A 23,662-nucleotide genomic window follows, 5' to 3' on the forward strand; every position below is an offset into this window, starting at 1 on the left:
TCCTATGAAGGCCCAGCACATCCTAACCCTGACCCTCTGCCATGGATGCAATGCATCTGCTCCTGAAAGAAAGTGAGAACATATGTCAAACACCTGCAGGGTAACTCAAAAGCTGCAAACACTTTATGTCAGTCTAGGAATACCATCTAGAGCCCAAGTACATCCCACAGTACAAATTCCAACGCCCCAGGCTTGTCCTATTGCAGCAGGCCATGCGGCAGGGAAGAACAGCTCCGGCACCAATGTGTGCAGACACCGGTGACACAGAACGTGATAAACAGGGGGACGTGAAACACGACACATCATGCTTGATGTGAGGGGTTGGAGGGGGGAAGGCAAAAGGGACCCCAAAGACACACCAGGGAACACGGCACATGGGACAACACCAGAAAGACCAGAGCTGTTCTGCACTGCCTGCCTGAAAGCTGCCATCAAAAGTAGAGCCTCTCCCTTTAGCTGTCCTAACAGGCCCTTGCAGAAGAACGCTTTTCCGTTTGCTAATTTTTAAGTCTGGCCCAAGAACTCCCAACTCCCTACCCTCCCATCATCCCATCTCCAGGCCGTGGCCCCCGACTTATCTTTTGCATGATTGGTGATGGGAATCCACGTTGCACCTGAAATGAGTCTGCCTCGGAAGGCCCCGTGATGGCCTGTGAGCCTCTCGTTCAGCTACAATAAAGAAAACCAAAACCAAAGTATGAGCACAAACTTATGTGGGCCAAATCCCACCAAGGCAGCTACTTGCCCTCTCCTGAGTGTGCCTGGCTCCTTCAGGCTCCAGGTTCATCCTGATTCCAAGGCTGTGGCCTTTATTAGGAGTGGCACCTGGGTTAGACAAGGACAAAGCTAAATGGCATTCCTGTGAGTGCAGTGGATGACCTTGTGTGCTGTAAGACATGGCAATGCCTCTGCTAGGCTTCTGAACAGCCTTGTGTGGGGGGAGGTCCTCAAATACACAAATAAACACCCTTTCTCACCCTGCTGCCTTCAAACCTCCCCCCACCCACAATAACTCCCAACTGGATACCTGCTCACCCTCCCTCTCCCAGTCACAATCCTCAACTCACCTGAAGCCTCAACCTCAAACATCATCCTTGACACTGGGCAGATCCCTCTTGTGACATGATGAACCTGCGGAAAAATTGTTCTGCTTGAGACGTGAGCAATAACAACCACATCTCTCCACTGCTCACCTTGGCTACTGGTATCCACATTTGCTTCCTAAAAAGAAAGACAAAGAACAGAGCTGTAACAGAGTTGCCATAACACTTCTGCCGCAGAGACAAATGGGGCCTCACCTGCTAGGGGCAATCCCCTCACCTGGGATGGGGCTCTCTGGCAGAAATTTAAGCCATCTGAATCTGAAAAGAAAGTTAGGACAACAGTCAAACGCTTGCAGGATAACTTAAGAGCTCCAGAGACCCTATGTCCATCTAAAAATCCCATCTAGAGTCCAGCTACACCCCACATTACAAATTCCAAGTCCCTGGGACTTCTCCTATTGCAGCAGGCTATGCGGCAGGGCACAGCAGCTCCGGCACAAATGTGTGCTGACACCCGTGACACAGGACAGGACGTGACAAACAAAGGGCACAAGACACAGACAGAAATCTCTTGGCAAGGAAAATGGCTGCAAGGACTGAGAGGATGCAAAAGGAGATGACCGAGTTGAGACCGATGGTGAGCTGATGAGGCTCAGAGAACCCTGGAAGATGAAGATGCTAAACTGAATGATTCATTCCAAGAAGTGCAAAGATGGATAACCAGGAATCCTACAGTCAGAAGCCTCTACCTAACCTCACATTCTTACAAGTCCTAACCCGCCACAATGGATCCTGGTGGGCCATAGCGGTCCATACAGCTCAGAACAAGACCTGAAAAGACATCTGACTGGATGCCCCGAAAGAGAGAAGATAGTCTGATACCTGACTGAGCTCCCGAGTCAAAAGTTCTATGGCCTGGGTGCCAGGCCAAGGAATGCAGACATCACAGATGCTAACAACGGTGCCAGGGTTTCTGACAGGACCCTCAAAGGGCTAAGGCAAAGAACAGGAGACACACAAACAACACATAATGCACAACAGACAAGTGACACGATACACACCGGGACTGCTCTGCCCTGTTGCACACCTCAGCACTGTCATCAAAAGTGAGACTTTGCTTTCATAGGGCCTAAGGGGCCACTTCTTGGACACCCTCCAAACTGGACTCAAAAACCCCTCCCAGTAATTCCCAAACCAGCACTCTGCTTTCATCCCCTCAGTGGGTGGTCATGGCCCACTACTTATCTCTCAGATATCAGGGGATGCTGGTCCACGTCAGGTGCAAAGAAAGGCCATCTCGTCAGCTGGGAAGGTCCTGCTGGCACCCGGCTGGTGTCTCTCAGACAGCTGCATTAAAGAGAACCAAACATCAGGGCCTGAGCTTGGCACCGCATCGGCCAAAACCCCACCACTCTGCTACTCACCGCGCTCCTAAGAAGGCCCGGCACCTCCTAACCCTGACCCTCTGCCACACATGCAATGCATCTGCACCTGAAAGAAAGTTAGAACATATGTCAAACACCACCAGGGTAACTCACAAGCTGCAAACACCTGATGTCAATCTAGGAACAGCATCTAGAGCCCAAGTACAGCCCACATTACTAATTCCAACTCCCCAGGCCTGTCCCCATTGCAGCAGGCCATGCGGCAGGGCAGAACAGCTCCGGCACAAACGTGTGCAGACACCCGTGACACAGAACGTGACAAACAGGGGGACATGAAACACGACACATCATGCTTGTGGCGAGGGCCTCGAGGGGAGAAGGCAAAAGGGAGCCCAAAGACACACCAGGGAACACGGCACACCGGACAACAAGACACAGACCAGAGCTGTTCTGCACTGCCCGCCTGAAAGCTGCCATCAAAAGTAGAGCCTCTCCCTTTAGCTGTCCTAAGAAGCCCTCGGAAAAGATTGCTTTTCCCTCTGCTAAATTTTAAATCTGTCGCAAGAACTCCCAACCCTCTACTCTCCCATCATCCCATCTCCAGGCCGTGGCCCCCGACTTATCTTTTGGATGACTGGTGATGTGGATCCACGTTGCACCTGAAATGAGTCTGCCTCGGAGGGCCCCGTGATGGCCTGTGAGCCTCTGGGTCAGCTAAAATAAAGAAAACCAAAACCAAAGTGTGAGTCCAGAGTTATGTGGGCCAAATCCCACCAAGGCAGCTACTTACCCTCTCCTGAGTGTGCCTGGCTCCTTCAGGCTCCAGCTTCATCCTGATTCCAAGGCTGTGGCCTTTATTAGGAATGGGACCTGGGTTAGAGAAAGGCAAAGTTAAATGGCATTCCTGTGAGTGCAGTGGATGACCTTGTGTGCTGTAAGACATGGCAATGCCTCTGCTAGGCTTCTGAGAAGCCTTCATGTGGGGGGTCCTCAAATAAACAGCCTTTCTCACCCTGCTGCCAGCACATCCCCTCCCAATAACTCCCAACTGGATACCTGCTCACCCTCCCTCCCCGAGTCACAATCCTCAACTCACCTGAAGCCTCAATCTCAAACATCATCCTTGACACTGGGCAGATCCCTCTTGTGACATGATGAACCTGCGGAAAAATTGTTCTGCTTGAGACCTGGGCAATAACAACCACTTCTCTCCACTGCTCACCTTGACTGCTGGTATCCACATTTACTTCCTAAAAAGAAAGACAAAGAACAGAGCTGTAACACAGTCACCATATACACTTCTGCTGCAGAGACAAATGGGGCCTCACCTGCTCGGGGGAAACCCCTCAGCCGGGATGGGGCCCTCTGGCAGAAATTTAAGCCATCTGAATCTGAAAAGAAAGTTAGGACAACAGTCAAACGCTTGCAGGATAACTTAAGAGCTCCAGAGATCCTATGTCCATCTAAAAATCCCATCTAGAGTCCAGCTACACCCCACATTACAAATTCCAAGTCCCTGGGACTTCTCCTATTGCAGCAGGCTATGCGGCAGGGCACAGCAGCTCCGGCACAAATGTGTGCTGACACCCGTGACACAGGACAGACCGGACATGACAAACAAAGGACACAAGACACAGACAGAAATCTCTTGGCAAGGAAAACGGCTGCAAGGACTGAGAGAATGCAAAAGGAAATGACCGAGCTGAGACCGATGGTGAGCTGATGAGGCTCAGAGAGCCCTGGAGGAAGAAGATTCTAAACTGAATGATTTTTTCCAAGAACTGCAAAGATGGATGCCTAGGAATCCTACAATCAGAAGCCTCTACCTAACCTCATATTATTACAAGTCCTAATCCACCATAATGGATCCTAGTGGGGCATAGCTGTCCATACAGCTCAGAACAAGACCTGAAAAGACATCTGACTGGATGCTTCTAAAGAGAGAACTTTCGACTGGGGAGCTCAGACAGGTATGAGAATCGCATCTATGGCCTGGGTGCCAGGCCAAGGAATGCAGACCTCACAGATGTTAACAATGGTGCCAAGGTTTCTGACAGGACCCTCAAAGGGCTAAGGAAAAAGACATGAGATACACAAACAACACATAATGCACAATAGACAAGAGACACAAGACACACCAGGACTGCTCTGCCCTGCTGCACACCTCAGCACTGTCATCAAAAGTGAGACTTGGCTTTTACGGGGCCTAAGGGGCCACTTCATGGACACCCCCATCTCCAAGGGGACTCCAAAACCTCTCCCAGTAATTCCCAAACCAGCACTCTGCTTTCATCCCCTCTGTGGGTCATGGCCCTCTACTTATCTCTCAGACATCGGGGGATGCTGGTCTCAGGTGCAAAGAAAGGCCACCTCGTCAGCTGGGAAAGTCCTGCTGTCACCGCACTGGTGTCTCTCAGACAGCTGTATTAAAGAGATAACTAAACATCAGGGCCTGATCTTGGCACCACATCACCCAAAACCCCACCAGTCTGCTACTCACAGTGCTCCTAAGAAGGCCCGGCACCTCCTACTCCTAACCCTGACCCTCTGCCAGGGATGCAAGGCATCTGCACCTGAAAGAAAGTGAGAACATATGTGAAACACCTGCAGGACAACTCACAAGCTGCAAACACCTTAGACCAACCTAGGAATAGCATCTAGAGCCCAAGTACACCCCACATTACAAATTCCAACTCCCCAGGCTTGTCCTATTGCAGCAGGCCATGCGGCAGAGAAGAACAGCTCTGGCACAAATGTGTGCAGACACCCGTGACACAGAACGTGACAAACAGGGGGACATGAAACACGATACATCATGCTTGATGTGAGGGGTTGGAGGAGGGAAGGCAAAAGGGACCCCAAAGACACACCAGGTAACACGGTACAGCGGACAACACGACAAACACTGGAGCTGTTCTGCACTGCCCGCCTGAAAGTTGCCATCAAAAGTAGAGCCTCTCCCTTTAGCTGTTCTAAGAGGCCCTTGGAGAAGATTGCTTTTCCCTCTGCTCATTTTTAAATCTGGCCCAAGAACTCTGAACCTGCTACTCTCCCATCATCCCATCTCCAAGCTATAGTCCCCAACTTATCTTTTGGTTGATTGGTGATGTGGATCCGCGTTGCACCTGAAATGAGTCTGCCTCGGAGGGCCTCGTGGTGGCCTGTCAGCTTCTCGGTCAGCTAAAATAAAGAAAACCAAAACCAAAGTATGAGTCCAGAGTTATGTTGTCCAAATCCCACCAAGGCAGCTACTTGCCCTCTCCTGACCGTGCCTGGCGCCTTCAGGCTCCAGCTTCACCCTGATTACAAGGCTGTGGCCTTTATGAGGAATGGCACCTGGGTTAGAGAAAGGCAAAGTTGAAGGGCATTCCTATGAGTGCAGTAGATAACCTTGTGTGCGGTAGGACATGGGAATACCTCTGCTAGGCTTCTGAGAAGCCTTAGGGGGGTCCTCAAATAAACATCCTTTTTCACCCTGCTGCCTTCAAACCTCCCCCCACCCACAATAATTCCTAACTGTATACCTGCTCACCCACCCGCTCCTAATCACAATCCTCAACTCACCTGAAACCTCAATCTCAAACATCATCCTTGACACTGGGCAGATCCCTCTTGTGACATGACGAATCTGCTGAAAAAAGCATTGTACTTGACACAGCCAGGAATCTCTGGAAGCTGCACTCTTTCTAAAAAAAAAAAAACACAAAACAAAACAATAACTAAACCAGAAATTACAAATGCACTTTACCACCCCTGAACACAAAACCCAAAACCATGAATCTAAATACTCCCTGTATTCCATGCTGGTTACTTCACAGAATCTTCAAAGCCTCTGTTCTTTAGATGCCCAGAAACACCCGCTGAAAAGAAGCCGAGATAAGCTGAAAGTGCCTCTTCACTGAAATGAGAGGAGAGCTCTTACCCCAGCACATCCCAGAGAGGGAATGAAGCCCCTCAGCCAAGGCTGGGGTTAATATACCCCTGATTGTGCCCGCCCCTCGTTCCCATGGCACCTGGGAAAAGGGAAGGGGTGAATCCCACCGGGTATAAAAGCCCTAAGAAGAGCTGCAGCTGTTTGGCCCCTCTGACTTGAATTCAAGGGGAGTGAAGGGCTTGTTATAGAAGAAAACTCTTCAGAAAAATAGCAGCTCTTTCTTTTTTGCAACAACAACTTGGAGCACAAGTGAAGAAAACTGGTAAGAAATAAAACTTTTTGTTTAGGCAGCATAACTAGATAAACAGGGTAATTTGCTGTTAACTTACATAACTATTCCTCAGTGGCTACTAAGTAGTACTTCCCATGTGATTAAGCTGGGTGGAGAAGAATACTAATGATATGAATAGTCTAAGTCTCCTTGGGACCTCTAATTTAGGCTATCTACATTAGAAGTAAAAATAAGAAAAATCAAAGCCTCCCAGGCAGTGTAAGGGTTAAGTGCATGCCAGGCTCATCCTTCTCTGAGATACTTGGTCCTACAGCACAGAAAGAAGTGCCCTGAAATGGAGTTTTAAACCCTTAAAATGCTGAAAAAGGCACAGCTTCCTTCCAGTGAACTCCTTAAAAAGAGGAAATGGGGCAGTTACCTCTACTGAAGGTAATACAATGGCAAATAAATAGTTTCTGCTGTTTAATTTGCTCTCCTTAAATATTGAGAGAACAGGGGCTTTCCGGACTTTAAATCTCTCCAGTGATGAAAAAAGAAGGATTTTTCCCTCAGTTCAAACCCTTAGGATGGAGGGATAGCTGGCCTTCTCCCTCAATTTGGGCCTCAGGACAACAAAAAGGGGGTGGCTACCCTTAATTCAAACCCATAAGAAACATTGTCAAGATTTTCCCCTTCTTTTTAAACGGCCAAATAATACAAAATGGGGACTCACTGTCAATTAACACCCCTAACAGCATAGAAAAGGCAGGGATTCTTTCAACTGAGACCATTAAAATTGCAGGGGAATCCGAGTCCCTACCAGTTTGAACACAAAAAGTAATGGAAAAGGAAGCTTTTTCCCTTTTTTCTAAACCCTTTTTCTCCTAATAACCCTTCTCCTTTCTGGGAGTGCTCTGGAGGGTCTGGGGCTTTGGAGAGGGACTGACACAGTAAAAGGGGAAAGTTGCAAGCCCTCTCCTGGAACCCCACATGCTGCCTGGCCTGCTCAGATGCTGCCCCTTGGCAAAAGGGCTCTTCCCTTGGCGTTTTCTCAAAGTCATGCTCTGTGCCCGGGTGGGTCTGGCTGCTCCCTAGTCTGTGCTGGATGCTCCGACCATAGTTCCTGGAGAGACACTTGGGATACCCCTGTTAGCTCCTCTGGCCTAGCAGCTCCCTGTGCGAGTGTGCTCGGGTAACCCCCTGAAAGCAGCTGGTCACACGGGGCGCTGCTAGACCTTGGAGTGGGTGTTGAGATGAAGAAAGGTCCTGTGAGGAGCTCCTTCCCCTACACAGCCCTTTGTCTGCCCCTTAAACCATGGGCTGCCAGACTTGCCTTTCTAAGGAAATTAACAGCCTTTCCTCTCTGTGTGCCCATGGCTGAAACTGCGATTCGGCCTCCAAAACTGCAGAGAACAATTTCTCACAGCCCGCAGCTGCCGACACCAAGAACTCTGGCTGCCCTTGCAGTGCCGCGTGCCTCCTGCGGATGGACGTCGACACGCAGCAGGGGTGAGTTTGGTTTTACAGGGAAGAGGGCCGGCGCAGGATTTCTCCAGGAGCAAAGCTGCCCCCACCGAGAACTCGGGCTGCCCTGGCAGTGCCAAGCACCTCCTAGTGCAAACTGGCATCAGGAAACTCAGGGGGTGAGTTATTCTGTGCAGAAATTCTCCCAGACCAAACCTGAGAGCATCTAACCCTAACCACAACAACTTAACTGGGTCTAAAACTTACAACCTTTGGACTGGCAGTGTGGGACCCGACCCGCTGTGCCACCGCTGGCCCCTTTCTAAAGCATTCCACTGCAGTCCTAAAACTCTGCCTTTTCAGAGGGTGTTTCCTCTGACCCTGACCATAATCTTCAAAATATGTTAAAAAATCATAGAATGGCTTTGAAAAAGCCCCAACAATACCCTGAAAAGTCCCTTCCAATATCTCCTAAATACCTTTAAAAGTCCTAGAAAAAAAACTCAAAAAGACGTGCTCCGTCTCCGAACTCCACCTCTTGCTGTCTAGCCCACGGTCGTCACCCCTACCTTTTTGCAGTGGGTCTGTTGTTCTCTGAGGGTTCTGTCATTGACCTGGTGCGTGAAGGTTGCTGTCTGGTCTCGCTGTTAGGGTTGCTGTGTTGTGCTGCTGCTGTTGGGGGGAAAGGCCGTTTTTAGGGGGGCTGGTTAGGCTGAGGTTAGGGCTGTCTTGGTCTGGCCGCCTGGCCCGCGGCTGCTCCGCTGGCCGTGGCGGGGGGGGGGGGGGGGGGGGGGCCTTCCTGCCGTGTGCACCGTGGTCACCGCACGGAGCGGGGTCCCATCTGTCCTCACTCTGCTCGGCTCCCTCCGCTGCAGCCGGGGTCATTCCCGGCTTTGTCTCTGCCGGATCAGCCGCCGTGAGCCATGCGGGAGCCATGCACGCTCCACCTCGGTCTGCACCAGGACGGCCCCTCCGCCGATCCCGGCTGCAGATCCCGCCTCTGGAGGACCGAAACCTGAGCTGTGCCGATCCCCTCGGGCCATCCCGGCTGCAGATCCCGCCTTTGGAGGACCGAAACCTGAGCTGTGCCGAGTTCCCCCGTCCCGCCCTGAGCTCCGTTCCCTTGGTAACCACAGCTCTGGCTGCTCAGGGGAACTTTCTAAAGGAATCACCTCGAAACACTGCAAGTTCAGTTAAAAGAAAGCCCTCTCCTGCTTCTTCCTAAAAATACGGGAGAAAAGCTATAGAGGATAAAAATCAAAAAAGAATGGGATAAAGGAATTGGTCTATTTCCATTAAAAGAGCTTCCCATAGGAGGGGGCGGACCAGATAAGCAACACTCAGCCCCCCATGTTCCTTGTTGCGATTTCTGGAGCCATTTGGGACCCTAAAACCAGGCTGACTTTACGGTGGTGGCAGCTTGGGTCAGCGAGGCATCCTGCGCAATGCGGAATTTCTGCAGGCTGATGGCCACGAAGGGCCCCTGGGCCCTGAACGTGAACACCAGCCCTTTTCTAAGGTAAGCCTGACTCAGCATCCCAGGTTCCTGATGGGAGATAGCAGGAGACACGTGCCGAGGCCTAAGCAGCTGGAGTTGGGATAGGTGCCAACTGGGTCTGGGAGGCAGATTTGGAAATGCAGAATTTCAGAAGGCAAACAACTGGCCACTCCGGGCCACAGGCCCCTGAACACTAGTGCTGACACTTTTCCCAGGTAAAGAAAACTCAGCAACCCCAAGTCCTGATTTCAAATTGCTGGAGGTGCTTGGGAGTCTGAAACCAGCTCGACTCAGCACAAATGGCAACTTGGATGTGGGAGGCATCCTGAGCAATGGGGAATTTCAGGACCTAGCCGTCCACTAAGGGCCCCTGGCCCCTGAACATGGAGGCCAGCCCTTTTCTCAAGAAAGCGTAACTCGGACACCCTGGTTCCTGATGGCAGTTAGCAGGAGACACGTGGCGAGGCAAAAGCAGCTGGAGTGGGAACTGGTGCCAGCTTGGGTCTGGGAGGCACATTTGGCAATGCAGAAATATCAGCAGGCAGCCAGCCAGTCCAGGCGAGGCCTCCTGAACACCAATGCCAGCACTTTCCCAGAAGAAGACAACTCAGGAGCCCCAGGTTCCTGATGGCAGATTGCTGGAGCCCTTTGGGACCCTCAAACCAGCCTGACTTTGCACTGGTGGCAGCTTGGGTCCGCGAGGCATCCTGCGCAATGGAGAACTCCAGCAGGCAGACGGCCGGCTGCTCGGGCCACAGGCCCCTCAACATTAGGGCTGACCTTTTTCCCAGGTAAGCAAAACTCAGCAGCCCAAGTTCCTGGGGGCATATTGCTCAAGGTGCTTGAGACTATCAAACGAGCTCAACTCGGCTGAGGTGGCAGCTTGGGTCTGGGAGGCATCCTGTGCAATGTGGAATTTCAGAAGGCACACAGACAGCCACTCCAGGCCACAGGTTCCTGAACACTAGTGCTGACCCTTTTACCAGGTAAGCAAAACTCAGCCCCCCAGATTCCTTGTTGCAGACTGCTCAACTCAGCTGAGGTGGCAGCTGGGTTCTGGGAGGCATACTGCACAACGCAGAACTTCAGATGGCAGCCAGCCAGCCCCTCTTGGCCAGAGGCTCCTAAACACTAGTGCTGTCCCTTTTCCCAGGTAAGCAAAACTCAGCCGCCCAAGTTCCTGGTGGCATATTGCTCGAGGCGCTTGGGACTCTCAAACGAGCTCAACTCGGCTGAGGTGGCAGCTTGGATCCGGGAGGCATCCTGCGCAATGGAGAATTTCAGCAGGCAGCCGGCCATGAAGGGCCCCTGGGCTCTGAACAGAAATGCTGCCCATTGCACAGGGAAGTGTAACTCACCAGCTCAGGTTCTTGATGCAAGATTGCTGGGGCCATTTGGGACCCTCACAGCAGCCTGACTCTGCGGTGGTGGCAGCTTGGGTCGGGGAGGCATCCTGCGCAATGCAGAATTTGAGCAGGCAGCTGGCCAGTAAGGGCCCCTGGGCCCTGGGCACCAATGCTGCCCATTACACAGGTAAGTGTAACTCACCAGCTCAGGTTCTTGATGCAAGATTGCTGGGGCCATTTGGGACCCTCACAGCAGCCTGACTCTGCGGTGGTGGCAGCTTGGGTCCGCGAGGCATCCTGCGCAATGGAGAACTCCAGCAGGCAGACGGCCGGCTGCTCGGGCCACAGGCCCCTCAACATTAGGGCTGACCTTTTTCCCAGGTAAGCAAAACTCAGCAGCCCAAGTTCTTGGTGGCATATTGCTCAAGGCGCTTGGGACTCTCAAATGAGCTTGACTCGGCTGAGGTGGCAGCTGGGGTCTGGGAGGCATCCTGCGGAATTTCACCAGACAGCCTGCCATGAAGGGCCTCTATGTCCTGAACAGCAATGCTGCCTTTTCCCAGAAGAAGAAAACTCAGCAGCCCAGGTTCCTTATGGGAGATTGCTGGACACATTTGGGGGCCCTCAAACCAGCCTGACTCTGCGGTGGTGGCAGCTTGGGTCTGGGAGGCATCCTGCGCAATGCGGAATCTCATGAGCCAGCCGTCCACTAAGGGCCCCTGGACCCTGGACGCCAATGCCGCCCTTTACACAGGTAAGTGTAACTCACCAGCTCAGGTTCCTGATGGCAGATGGACAGGGCCATTTGGGACCTTCAAACCAGCCTGACTTTGCGGTGGTGGCAGCTTGGGTCCGGGAGACATCCTGCGCAACGGAGAATTTAGCAGGCAGCCGGCCACGAAGGGCCCCTGACCTCTGAACAGAAATGCTGCCCTTTACACAGGTAAGTGTAACTCACCAGCTCAGGTTCGTGATGGAATATTGCTGGGCCCATTTGGGACCCTGAAACCAGACAGATCCTGCGGTGGCGGCAGCTTGGCTCTGGGAGGCATCCTGCGCAATGCAGAATTTCAGCAGGCAGCCTGCCACTAAGGGCCCCCGATTCCTGGACACCAAGGCCGCCCTTTACACAGGGAAGTGTAACTCAGCAGCTCAGGTTCCTGATGGCAGATTGCTGGACACATTTGGGGCCCTCAAAGCAGCCTAACTGTGCAGTGCTGGCAGCTTGGGTCGGGGAGGCACATTTGGCAATGCAGAAATATCAGCAGGCAGCCAGCCAGTCCAGGCGAGGACTCCTGAACACCAATGCCAGCCCTTTCCCAGAAGAAGAAAACTCAGGAGCCCCAGGTTCCTGATGGCAGATTGCTGGAGCCCTTTGGGACCCTCAAACCAGCCTGACTTTGCACTGGTGGCAGCTTGGGTCCGGAAGGCCTCCTGCACAATGCAGAGTTTCAGCAGAGAGCCGGCCGCTCCGGGCCACAGGTTCCTGAACACTAGTGCTGACCCTTTTACCAGGTAAGCAAAACTCAGCCCCCCAGATTCCTTGTTGCAGACTGCTCAACTCAGCTGAGGTGGCAGCTTGGTTCTGGGAGGCATCCTGCACAATGCAGAACTTCAGATGCCAGCAAGCCAGCCCCTCTTGGCCAGAGGCTCCTAAACACTAGTGCTGTCCCTTTTCCCAGGTAAGCAAAACTCAGCTGCCCAAGTTCCTGGTGGCATATTGCTCGAGGTGCTTGGGACTCTCAAACGACCTCGACTCGGCTGAGGTAGCAGCTGGGGTCTAGGAGGCATCCTGCGCAATGCGGAATGTTAGAAGGCAAACAGACAGCCACTCCGGGCCACGTGCTCCTGAAAACTAATGCTGACCCATTCCCCAGGTAAGCAAAACTCAGCCCTCCAGGTTCCTTGTTGCAGATAGCTGGAGGTGCCTGGGACTCACAAACGAGCCAGACTCGGCAGAGGTAGCAGCTGGGGTCCGGGAGGCATCCGGTGCAATGCAGAATTTCAGATGACCGACAGCCGGCCCCTCTGGACCAGAGGCTCCTAAACACTGGTGCTGTCCCTTTTCCCAGGTAAGCAAAACTGAGCAGCCCAGGTTCCTACTTTCACATTCCTGGAGGTGCTTGGGAGTCTCAAACAAGATCAACTAGGCACAGGTGGCAGCTTGGGGCTGGGAGGGATCATGAGCAATGCAGAATTTCAGCAGACAGCAGGCCACTACGGGCCACTCAGGGCCCTGGACACCAATGCTGCCCTTTACACAGGTAAGTGTAACTCACCAGCTCCAGTTCCTGATGGCAGATTAATGGGCCCATTTGGGACCCTCAAAGCAGCCTGACTCTGCGGTGGTGAGAGCTTGGGTCTGGGAGGCATCCTGCGCAATGCGGAATTTCAGCAGGCAGCCAGCCACAAAGGGCCCCTGGGCTCTGAACCGAAATGCTGCCCTTTACACATGTAAGTGTAACTCACCAGCTCAGATTCCTGATGGCAGGTGGCTGGAGCCACTTGGGACTCTCAAACCTGCCTGACTTTACAGAGGTGGCAGCTTGGGTCTGGGAGGCATCCTGCACAATGCGAAATTTCTGCAGGCAGCCGTCCGCTAAGGGCCCTTGGGCCTGAAGACCAAGGCTAGTCCTTTAAAAAGGTAAGTGTAACTCAGCGGCCCAGGCTCCTGATGGCAGGTAGCAGGGGACACGTGCCGAGGACGAAGCAGCGGGAGTTTGAACTGGTGTCAGCTTGGGCCTGGGAGGCATCCTGCGCAATACGGAATTTCAGCAGGCAGCCAGCCAGTCCAGGCGAGGCCTCCTGAACACCAATGCCAGCCCTTTCCCAGAAGAAGACAACTCAGGAGCCCCAGGTTCCTGATGGCAGATTGCTGGAGCCCTTTGGGACCCTCAAACCAGCCTGACTTTGCAGTGGTGGCAGCTTGGGTCCGGAAGGCCTCCTGCACAATGCAGAGTTTCAGCAGAGAGCCGGCCGCTCCGGGCCACAGGTTCCTGAACACTAGTGCTGACCCTTTTACCAGGTAAGCAAAACTTAGCCCCCCAGATTCCTTGTTGCAGACTGCTCAACTCAGCTGAGGTGGCAGCTGGGTTCTGGGAGGCATCCTGCACAATGCAGAACTTCAGATGGCAGCCAGCCAGGCCCTCTTGGCCAGAGGCTCCTAAACACTAGTGCTGTCCCTTTTCCCAGGTAAGCAAAACTCAGCCGCCCAAGTTCCTGGTGGCATATTGCTCAAGGCGCTTGGGACTCTCAAACGAGCTCGACTCGGCTGAGGTGGCAGCTTGGGTCTGGGAGGCATCCTGCGCAATGCAGAATCTCATGAGCCAGCCATCCACTAAGGGCCCCTGGACCCTGGATGCCAATGCCGCCCTTTACACAGGTAAGTGTAACTCACCAGCTCAGGTTCCTGATGGCAGATGGACAGGGCCATTTGGGACCTTCAAACCAGCCTGACTTTGCGGTGGTGGCAGCTTGGGTCCGGGAGACATCCTGCGCAACGGAGAATTTAGCAGGCAGCCGGCCACGAAGGGTCCCTGACCTCTGAACAGAAATGCTGCCCTTTACACAGGTAAGTGTAACTCACCAGCTCAGGTTCGTGATGGAATATTGCTGGGCCCATTTGGGACCCTGAAACCAGACAGATCCTGCGGTGGCGGCAGCTTGGCTCTGGGAGGCATCCTGCGCAATGCAGAATTTCAGCAGGCAGCCTGCCACTAAGGGCCCCCGTTTCCTGGACACCAAGGCCGCCCTTTACACAGGGAAGTGTAACTCAGCAGCTCAGGTTCCTGATGGCAGATTGCTGGACACATTTGGGGCCCTCAAAGCAGCCTAACTGTGCAGTGCTGGCAGCTTGGGTCTGGGAGGCACATTTGGCAATGCAGAAATATCAGCAGGCAGCCAGCCAGTCCAGGCGAGGACTCCTGAACACCAATGCCAGCCCTTTCCCAGAAGAAGAAAACTCAGGAGCCCCAGGTTCCTGATGGCAGATTGCTGGAGCCCTTTGGGACCCTCAAACCAGCCTGACTTTGCACTGGTGGCAGCTTGGGTCCGGAAGGCCTCCTGCACAATGCAGAGTTTCAGCAGAGAGCCGGCTGCTCTGGGCCACAGGTTCCTGAACACTAGTGCTGACCCTTTTACCAGGTAAGCAAAACTCAGCCCCCCAGATTCCTTGTTGCAGACTGCTCAACTCAGCTGAGGTGGCAGCTTGGTTCTGGGAGGCATCCTGCACAATGCAGAACTTCAGATGGCAGCCAGCCAGCCCCTCTTGGCCAGAGGCTCCTAAACACTAGTGCTGTCCCTTTTCCCAGGTAAGCAAAACTCAGCTGCCCAAGTTCCTGGTGGCATATTGCTCGAGGCGCTTGGGACTCTCAAACGAGCTCAACTCGGCTGAGGTGGCAGCTCGGATCTGGGAGGCATCCTGCGCAATGGAGAATTTCAGCAGGCAGCCGGCCACGAAGGGCCCCTGGGCTCTGAACAGAAATGCTGCCCTTGACACAGGTAAGTGTAACTCAGCAGCTCAGGTTCCTGATGGCAGATGGCAGGAGACACGTGGCGAGGCAAAAGCAGCTGGAGTGGGAACTGGTGCCCGCTTGGGTCTGGGAGGCACATTTGGCAATGCAGAAATATCAGCAGGCAGCCAGCCAGTCCAGGCGAGGCCTCCTGAACACTAATGCTGCCCCTTCCCAGAAGAAGAAAACTCAGCAGCCCAGGTTCCTTATGGGAGATTGCTGGACACATTTGGGGGCCCTCAAACCAGCCTGACTCTGCGGTGCTGGCAGCTTGGGTCTGGGAGGCATCCTGCGCAATGCAGAATTTCAGCAGGCAGACGGCCGGCCCCTCTTGGCCAGAGGCTCCTGAATGCTAGTGCTGACGCCTTCCCCAGGTAAGCAAAACTCAGCCCCCCAGATTCCTTGTTGCAGATTGCTTGACTCGGCTGAGGTGGCAGCTTGGGTCTGGGAGGCATCCTCTAACCCAGTAAGAACCAAAAAAACCCCAACCCTTTCTTCTACAAAATATTTAAATATATATATCCTTATGTTTTCATATTTACATTCACATTAATATACATTATAAATATAAATGTATATTGCTTACTTACACATTTATCTTTATCAATGTCAATTTATAAATAAATTTTTATTCTATATTATATCTAATTCAAGCACTTCTTTATCTATTTTATACATATTTTTATATATTGATTATCTTTTCCCCTGTCAAGATTTTTACTTCTGTAACACTTAGGTTTTATTTTAAATAACATCTGCCTCTACTTAAATAAAAGCCAAAAAAATTCCTTTCCTTTGAAATGTATTTACATATTTTTAGATTTATATTCCTATTTATAATTTATAGTGCCGTATAATATTTATATTCTATATTAGAAATCTGCATTTTACTTATGTTTATATTTAAATTTATATTCATAGTTTAGTAACTTCTCTTTATATAATTATTATATATATATTTCTATCTTAAGATTCACATTTTTATAAGACTTATAGTATTTAAAATAAAACTCCTGCCTCTAACCAAATAAAAACCGAGGACACCCCTTGATTTAAACAATAGCTAAAATTCTATTCACATCTACATTTGTAATTTTTATTAATTATATTTATAGATATATATTAGAGAGAATACCTTTTATTATAATAATAGATGTATTATTTTTATATTATGTATTTCTTTTACTTATATTTATTCATATTAAATATTTATAGATATTGGTATATAAATTATATATTTGTATATCTGTATTTCTACTTTTATATTATTTCTATTTATATTATTTATTAAAAAAACCAGCCTATAACCTAAAGAAACCCGAAAAAAATCTCCAATTTATTTTAACCTTTTTATATTTACATTCTGTTTATATATCTTTCTTAATATATATAAATTATACTCCACTCTATATATAATGTTACAATTATATACCATATATTATACTTTTATGTATGTAACTGTTATCTATATTTATGTCTACTATGCTAATTTCACATTTATTTTTAAATTCATATTTATTTCTATTTTCATGTATATGTTAGACCATATAAGTTCATTAACCTGACACATCAGAACCACAACAATACTGTACCATTGTCAGCACCTGTACGCAGCCCGCGCTCATCCCATTGCAGCACATCAAAACAAAACCTATTTCTATTACTAACGGAACAAACATCCCACAACATTGAACCCTAATAAAAACTCAAATAAACCTAACTGTAAATAAATTTTAAATCCCACTATAAGCAGCCCAAAGCCTCCACACATTCTCATCATAAACTTCCTCCTAAACCAATATCTCAAACACCCAAAAAACTCAAATACACCATTAAAAATTAAATCAAACCGACTCACTAGACTCAAAACTGTACAACTGACCCAATACAGTACTTACAAAAAAAAGCTCTACGTTTATGCACTAATAATAACCAATAATCTGGAAAAGTTATTTGAAAAAATTTTACAAATTAAGTAAAAGCATGAAAATAAAAAAATCTAAACTATTAAAATACTACAAAATATCACTAACTAAATTTAAAAAATATTGCCTATAAAAACCCACCATATAAATGCCCCTCTTCACAACAATAAAATTAAAAACACCCAAAGAACCAAACAGAAATCAGAACTTAGGAACACTAAAACCATAGCGTTCAAGAAGTCACACCACATCCCTTATCATACACCAACTACAAACAACAGAAAACAATACAATGAATTCTTAAAAACCACCTTAAAACCACTACATTGAAAAACATTTCAAAAATGAAAAACTGCATTTAACAAAAGCCATCTCATAAATTCACACCCAAAACTCCAGCAGCCCAGCTGGCCCTACCAAAACTGTATGTTTATACATACATTTAACAAAACCAAAATGCCAGTAATACCTATCAGAAGTCTATGAAAGAAACTTCTGGAAATTAATCCTACCTCAAATACAAACCAACCCATCCAGAAAGTCAGCTTCACTCAAAAACCAACTTACACAGAGTTAATAATACCAAGAAATAAAACAACACACCATATACCACCAATGAATATAATAGTGAAGGAAAAAAAATACTCCACTTTTTTTTCTTTTTTTTTATTTAAACTGACTTCTTTTATTAGCTAGAACAAAAGCTTTTGCCAAGACTGTAACAACAACTTCTTATTCTTCTTCTCCTTCTGAAATATCGCTTCTCACTCCCAAATTCCTCACAACTTCTGAGTTTAAATCCAAGTAAAAAGCAAAATTCGTGCACTTGTGCGTTCGATGCTCCTGCCAGATTCTCTGTTTCCCTCCACATCTTCTAACACTTTCAGTCTTCAGGCTGTCCTGCCGTGATGAGTTTGTCGGAAGAATTGGTAAAGAGAGGATTTCCCTGCCTCCCTCCCCAGAGCTGGTTTCCTCAGCCATTTCACTCAATCCCAAGCCGGCAATGATGCACGCTCACCTGAAGCAGGGGAATAAATCTCTAAATGTCACTAAATACATAAAATGTACATAAATAAAAATACATAAATGCGCATCCCCATTGTTCCAACACTCAGCAGCCCATGCGGCCAAGGTCAGAACTCTCTGGCCCCCGAGGACACGGCAACCAGCATGGCCCTTTGTCCCACTCTCCAGCATGGACCTGTGAAGCCAGAGAGGAGTTTACAGAGACCGGGAGGCGGCGGGACGGGGCGGGCGCCCGGCCAGACCTTCCAAAGCTGGCGGCAGCGAGGGCGGGGAGCGCCACGGTCCCGCTCCGCCGCCTGCCCGCCGCCCCGGGGCCGCCCCGCCGGGATTGTCCGGCCCGCAGTCGCTCCCAGGGCCTGGAGCGGGGCGGGCGCGGGCTCGGGGGCTGCCGCCCTGTTCCGACGCCGCTCGCCCGCCCTCGGCCGCTGCCCCGGCCCGCGGTGCGCTGCGACCGCGCCTCCGCCGCCCGCCGAAACCGGCCCCGCCCGGCCGCCCCCGCCGCGGCCGTTCTTCTCGGCCATCGCATCCCTTTGCATGACCGAATGTCCTTCACCCGTCCCCGCCATTTACAGACCCTGGCCCGACCGCCGCTGGCTCCCGCCCCTCGCCCTTCCCTCGCTCGGCAGCCGCGTCCTTGCCCCGCCCCCGGCACTCAGCGGCGAGGGGCAGGGCTCTGGCTCAGGGGGGTGCGGTCCCGCTCTGTGGCCACAGGGGGAGGAGATTTATCGGGGTGTGCGAGTTGCCCGCCCATTTCGCCGCCATCTTGAGAAGGTCAAAAAAAGTCCGCGACATTTGCGACGCGCCCTTCCCAAGATGGCGGCCGAGGGGGACCCTCGGAAGAAATAGGGCTTTACGCAGATGCCTCTCAGCAACCCGCCTAAATATGCCCGCCGACGGGGCCGCTGACCACATAGTCCGTGTCTTATACACTTAAAATGCCACATAAAAATCCATCGGGGCCGCCATGGCGTCGGTGTTTTATGCAGGCAGCCGATTAGTCCGAGGCGGGCCCTCGACTTCCCCGCCCTTCTCGCTGCCGTGTTGAGAAGGTCAAGGAAAAGTCCGCGACACCCGCGACTCGCCACTCCCAAGATGGCGGCCTGGCGGCTGCCGGTAGCAACAGAGCTGCAGTACGGCGCTCTGCCCACAAGGCGGCAGCACTGCCGCCCCCCCCGGCCGGGGGCGCAGCGCGCCTCGGGGCTGCGGGCAGGGAAGGCGGCAAAAAAGAACAGGGGCGACCCCCGCCGAAAACTGCTCTGAAATAAATGCCAAAAACCTGTCTCTTACCCCACCAGAACGAAACAAGCCCCCTTGATTTAAAGCCATGTTTAAATAAATTTTTATTTCTATTTTTCGTATTTATATTCACATGCATATCTATAGTGGACATTGATGTAGCATGTAATTTATAATAATATATTCTGTCTATTTCTATTATTTATATTTACTTATATTTTGTGCTTTTATAAATATCTTTCCACATTGATTGTACATTTCTATGTTTAAAATTACATTTCTATCATGCTTTCATTATTTAAAATAAAAATCCCATTCTAACTAAATAAATACAAAAAAGCTCTACTCTTTTAAACTATATTGAAGTATTTTTATATTTATAGCTCGCATGACTATATTCACATTTATATTTATAGTTTATATTTAAGTATTATATTAATCATTATGAATAATATGTATCCTATTCAAATAATAGAGATAAATTTTTTTAAATTATGTAACATATCTACTGCTACAACTTATTTTTTCTTATATTTTTAATTTTTATATTAACCTTTAGCTATTTATGATCTATTTCTATTCTTAGATTTCTACCTTTATATTATTTGTATTTATAATTTTTATACTAAAACACCTGCTTTTGCCAAATAAAAAACAAAACTCCCCTTTATTTTAAACTAATTAAAAAAACCTAGAGTACATCAATATGGTGTAACATATAACAAACGATAGATATGATAGATGTAAAATTGATATCAATATTGTAGTGTATTATAGGAAATAAACATAAATCAATACCATCCATAATACAAGTAATACTGTATATATCTTATATTTATGTTATATAAAGAATTGTTAAATTATTTAAAATATAAAATATCTGCATATACTTGAAAAACATTTCTATATTTATACTTTGGTTGCGATCTTTTTCTGGGTGTTTTCTGGGTCTTTTCTTGCCCTTCTTGGAATTTTTTTCTGGGTTATTTCCTGTCCACCTTGGGGTTTTTTTTCCGGGTTTTTTCTTGCCCATCTTCAGACTTTTTTCTGGGTTTTTTCTTGCCCATCTCAGGGTTTTTTTCTTGGGGTTTTTTCTGGTTTTTTTTCTTGCCCATCTTGGGTTATTTTCTGGGTTTTTTTCTAGGTTTTTTTCTTGCCCATCTGGGATTATTTTCTGGGGTTTTTTTCTCGTTTCTTTCTTGCCCATCCTGGGCTTTTTCTGGGTTTTTTTCTTGTCCATCATGGTTTTTTTTCCTGTTTTTTTCCTGCTCATCTTCATCTGTTTTTCTGGGTTTTAAGCCAACATAGGTACATACCATGTCAGTTCATGCAATACAACCCGGCTGGGGATTTTTTATTCTAAATTTAACAAGGAGTCGCAAAACCTGGAAAGCAAAAGTCACACACACAAGGTTAAATCCAGTCAGCATGCGCTCACACATGCAGAGACGAGCAGACACAGACAGACACAGCCACGTGCTCTCACACACGCTCACACACTCTTTCCACTTACACGCTCGCTGCGGCCCTTACTCGAGATGCTGAAGAACGTGCTGTGACACATCTTCTGGCTGCCGCTCCTTGAGGTAAATGGCAGATCCTGGGGAAATCAGCAGCCTCGGGGACCTGTGAGACGACAGGAAGGGTCAACGAGTGGCTATCTGACAGCTAGGACTTGTCCCCACTCTGGACTGATAAATTTTCAACCCAAAATCCAATAGAAGACAGATGCATAGGTACATACAACATAAGCCACCATAGGCAGATACAATACAAGCCAGGACTTGCAAAAATTCTCTGGAAGATGAATTCTTGAGCCCTATTCCGTTTGAGAAGAAGGAACCTACAGAACTACTGCAGTCATCTGAGGAGGTGCATCTGAAAAAAAAGTTAGGACAAGAGTCAGACTGTTGCATGATAACTGAAGAGCTCCAGATATCCTGTGTCCATCTACAAATCCCATCTAGAGTACAACTACACCCCACATTACACATTCCAAATCCCAGGGCCCTCTCCTATTGCACCAGGCAATGCGGCAGGGCAGAGCAGCTCCGGCACAAATGTGTGCAGACACCCGTGACACAGGACAGACAGGACAGGACAGGACAGACAACGGGGACACAACAGGAACAGAAATCTCTTGGCAAGGAAAATGGCTGCAAGGACTGAGAGAACGCAAAAGGAGATGACCGAGCTGAGACCGATGGTGAGCTGATGAGGGTCAGAGAACCCTGGAGGAAGAAGATGCTAAACTGAATGATTTATTCCAAGGACAGCACAAACAGATGCCTGAAATTCCTACAGTCAGAATCCTCTACCTAACCTCATATAATTACAAGTCCTAATCCACCACAATGGATCCAGGTGGGGCATAGCTGCCCATACAGCTCAGAACAAGACCTGACAAGACACCTGACCGGATGTTCCAAAGAGAGAAGAGAGTCTGATACCTGTCTGAGCTCCCGAGTCAAAAGTTCTGTGGCCTGGGCACCAGGCAAGGAATGCAGAGAGCACAGAGGCTAACAATGATGCCAAGGTTTCTGACAGGCCCCCGTAAGGTAAAAGACATGGGATACACAAACAACACATAATGCACAAGAAACAAATGACACGAGACACACCGGGACTGCTCTGCCCTGCTGCACACCTCAGCACTGGGATCAAAAGTGAGACTTGGTTTTTATGGGGCCTAAGGGGCCACTTCATGAACACCCCCCACCTCCAAGTTGGACTCAAAACCCCCTCCCAGTTATCCCCAAACCAGCACCCCGCTTTCATCCCCTCTGTGGGTCACAGCCCTCTACTTATCTCTCAGACATCTGGGGATGCCAGTCTGTGTCAGGTGCAAAGAAAGGCCACCTCGTCAGCTGGGAAGGTCCTGCTCTTACTGGGCTGGTGTCTCTCAGACAGCTGTATTAGAGAAAACCAAACATCAGTGCCTGATCTTGGCACCGCATTGGCCAAAACCCCACCACTCTGCTACTCACCGCGCTCCTAGGAAGGCCCGGCACCTCCTAACCCTGACCCTCTGCCACACATGGAATGCATCTGCACCTGAAAGAAAGTTACAACATATGTCAAACACCACCACGATAACTCAAAAGCTGCAAACACCTTATGTCAATCTAGGAACAGAATCTAGAGCCCAAGCAGAGCCCACATTAAAAATTTCAACTCCCCAGGCTTGTCCTATTGCAGCAGGCCATGCGGCAGGGAAGAACAGCTCCGGCACCAATGTGTGCAGACACCCGTGACACAGAACGTGACAAACAGGGTTATATGAAACACGACACATCATGCTTGCGGTGAGGGCCTCGAGGGGAGAAGGCAAAAGAGACCCCAAAGACACACCAGGGAACACGGCACACCGGACAACACCAGACAGACCAGAGCTGTTCTGCACTGCCCGCCTGAAAGCTGCCATCAAAAGTAGAGCCTCTCCCTTTAGCTGTCCTAAGAGGCCCTTGCAGAAGATTGCTTTTCCCGCTGCCAATTTTTAAATGTGGCCCAAGAACTCCCAACCTGCTACTTTCCCATCTCCAAGCCCTGGCCCCCGACTTATCTTTTGGATGATCGGTGATGTGGATCCACGTTGCACCTGAAATGAGTCTGCCTCGGAGGGCCCCGTGATGGCCTGCCAGCCTCTCGCTCAGCTACAATAAAGAAAACCAAAACCAAAGTGTGAGTCCAGAGTTAGGTGGGCCAAATCCCAGTCAGCTACTTGCCCTCTCCTGAGTGTGCCTGGCTCCTTCAGGCTCCAGCTTCATCCTGATTCCAAGGCTGTGGCCTTTATTAGGAGTGGCACCTAGGTTAGAGAAAGGCAAAGTTAAATGGCATTCCTGTGAGTGCACCGGATGACCTTGTGTACTATAAGACATGGCAATGCCTCCGCTAGGCTTCTGAACAACCTTGTGTCGGGGGTCCTCAAATAAACAAATAAACACCCTTTCTCACCCTGCTGCCTGCAAACCTCCCCCCCCCACAATAATTCCTAACTGTATACCTGCTAACCCTCCCTCTCCCAGTCACAATCCTCAACTCACCTGAAGCCCCAATCTCAAACATCATCCTTGACACTGGGCA

General features: G+C 49.6%; 1 long non-coding RNA gene across 1 annotated transcript; it reads right to left on the minus strand.

The window, feature by feature from the left end:
- Nucleotides 1-20,843: 20,843 nt before the first annotated feature.
- On the minus strand, nucleotides 20,844-21,577 carry LOC128936089 (uncharacterized). Its single transcript, XR_008482972.1, has 3 exons — nucleotides 21,324-21,577; nucleotides 21,113-21,205; nucleotides 20,844-20,964 (listed from the first exon to the last, which is right to left on the minus strand). It is a non-coding gene; the product is annotated as an uncharacterized LOC128936089 (long non-coding RNA).
- Between the last annotated feature and the right edge of the window lie 2,085 nt (nucleotides 21,578-23,662).

Source organism: Melozone crissalis, unplaced genomic scaffold (genome assembly GCF_028551555.1).
Source record: "Melozone crissalis strain CALT ecotype California unplaced genomic scaffold, PUWL_Pcris_2 ptg000017l_1, whole genome shotgun sequence".
Taxonomy (NCBI): Eukaryota; Metazoa; Chordata; class Aves; order Passeriformes; family Passerellidae; genus Melozone; species Melozone crissalis.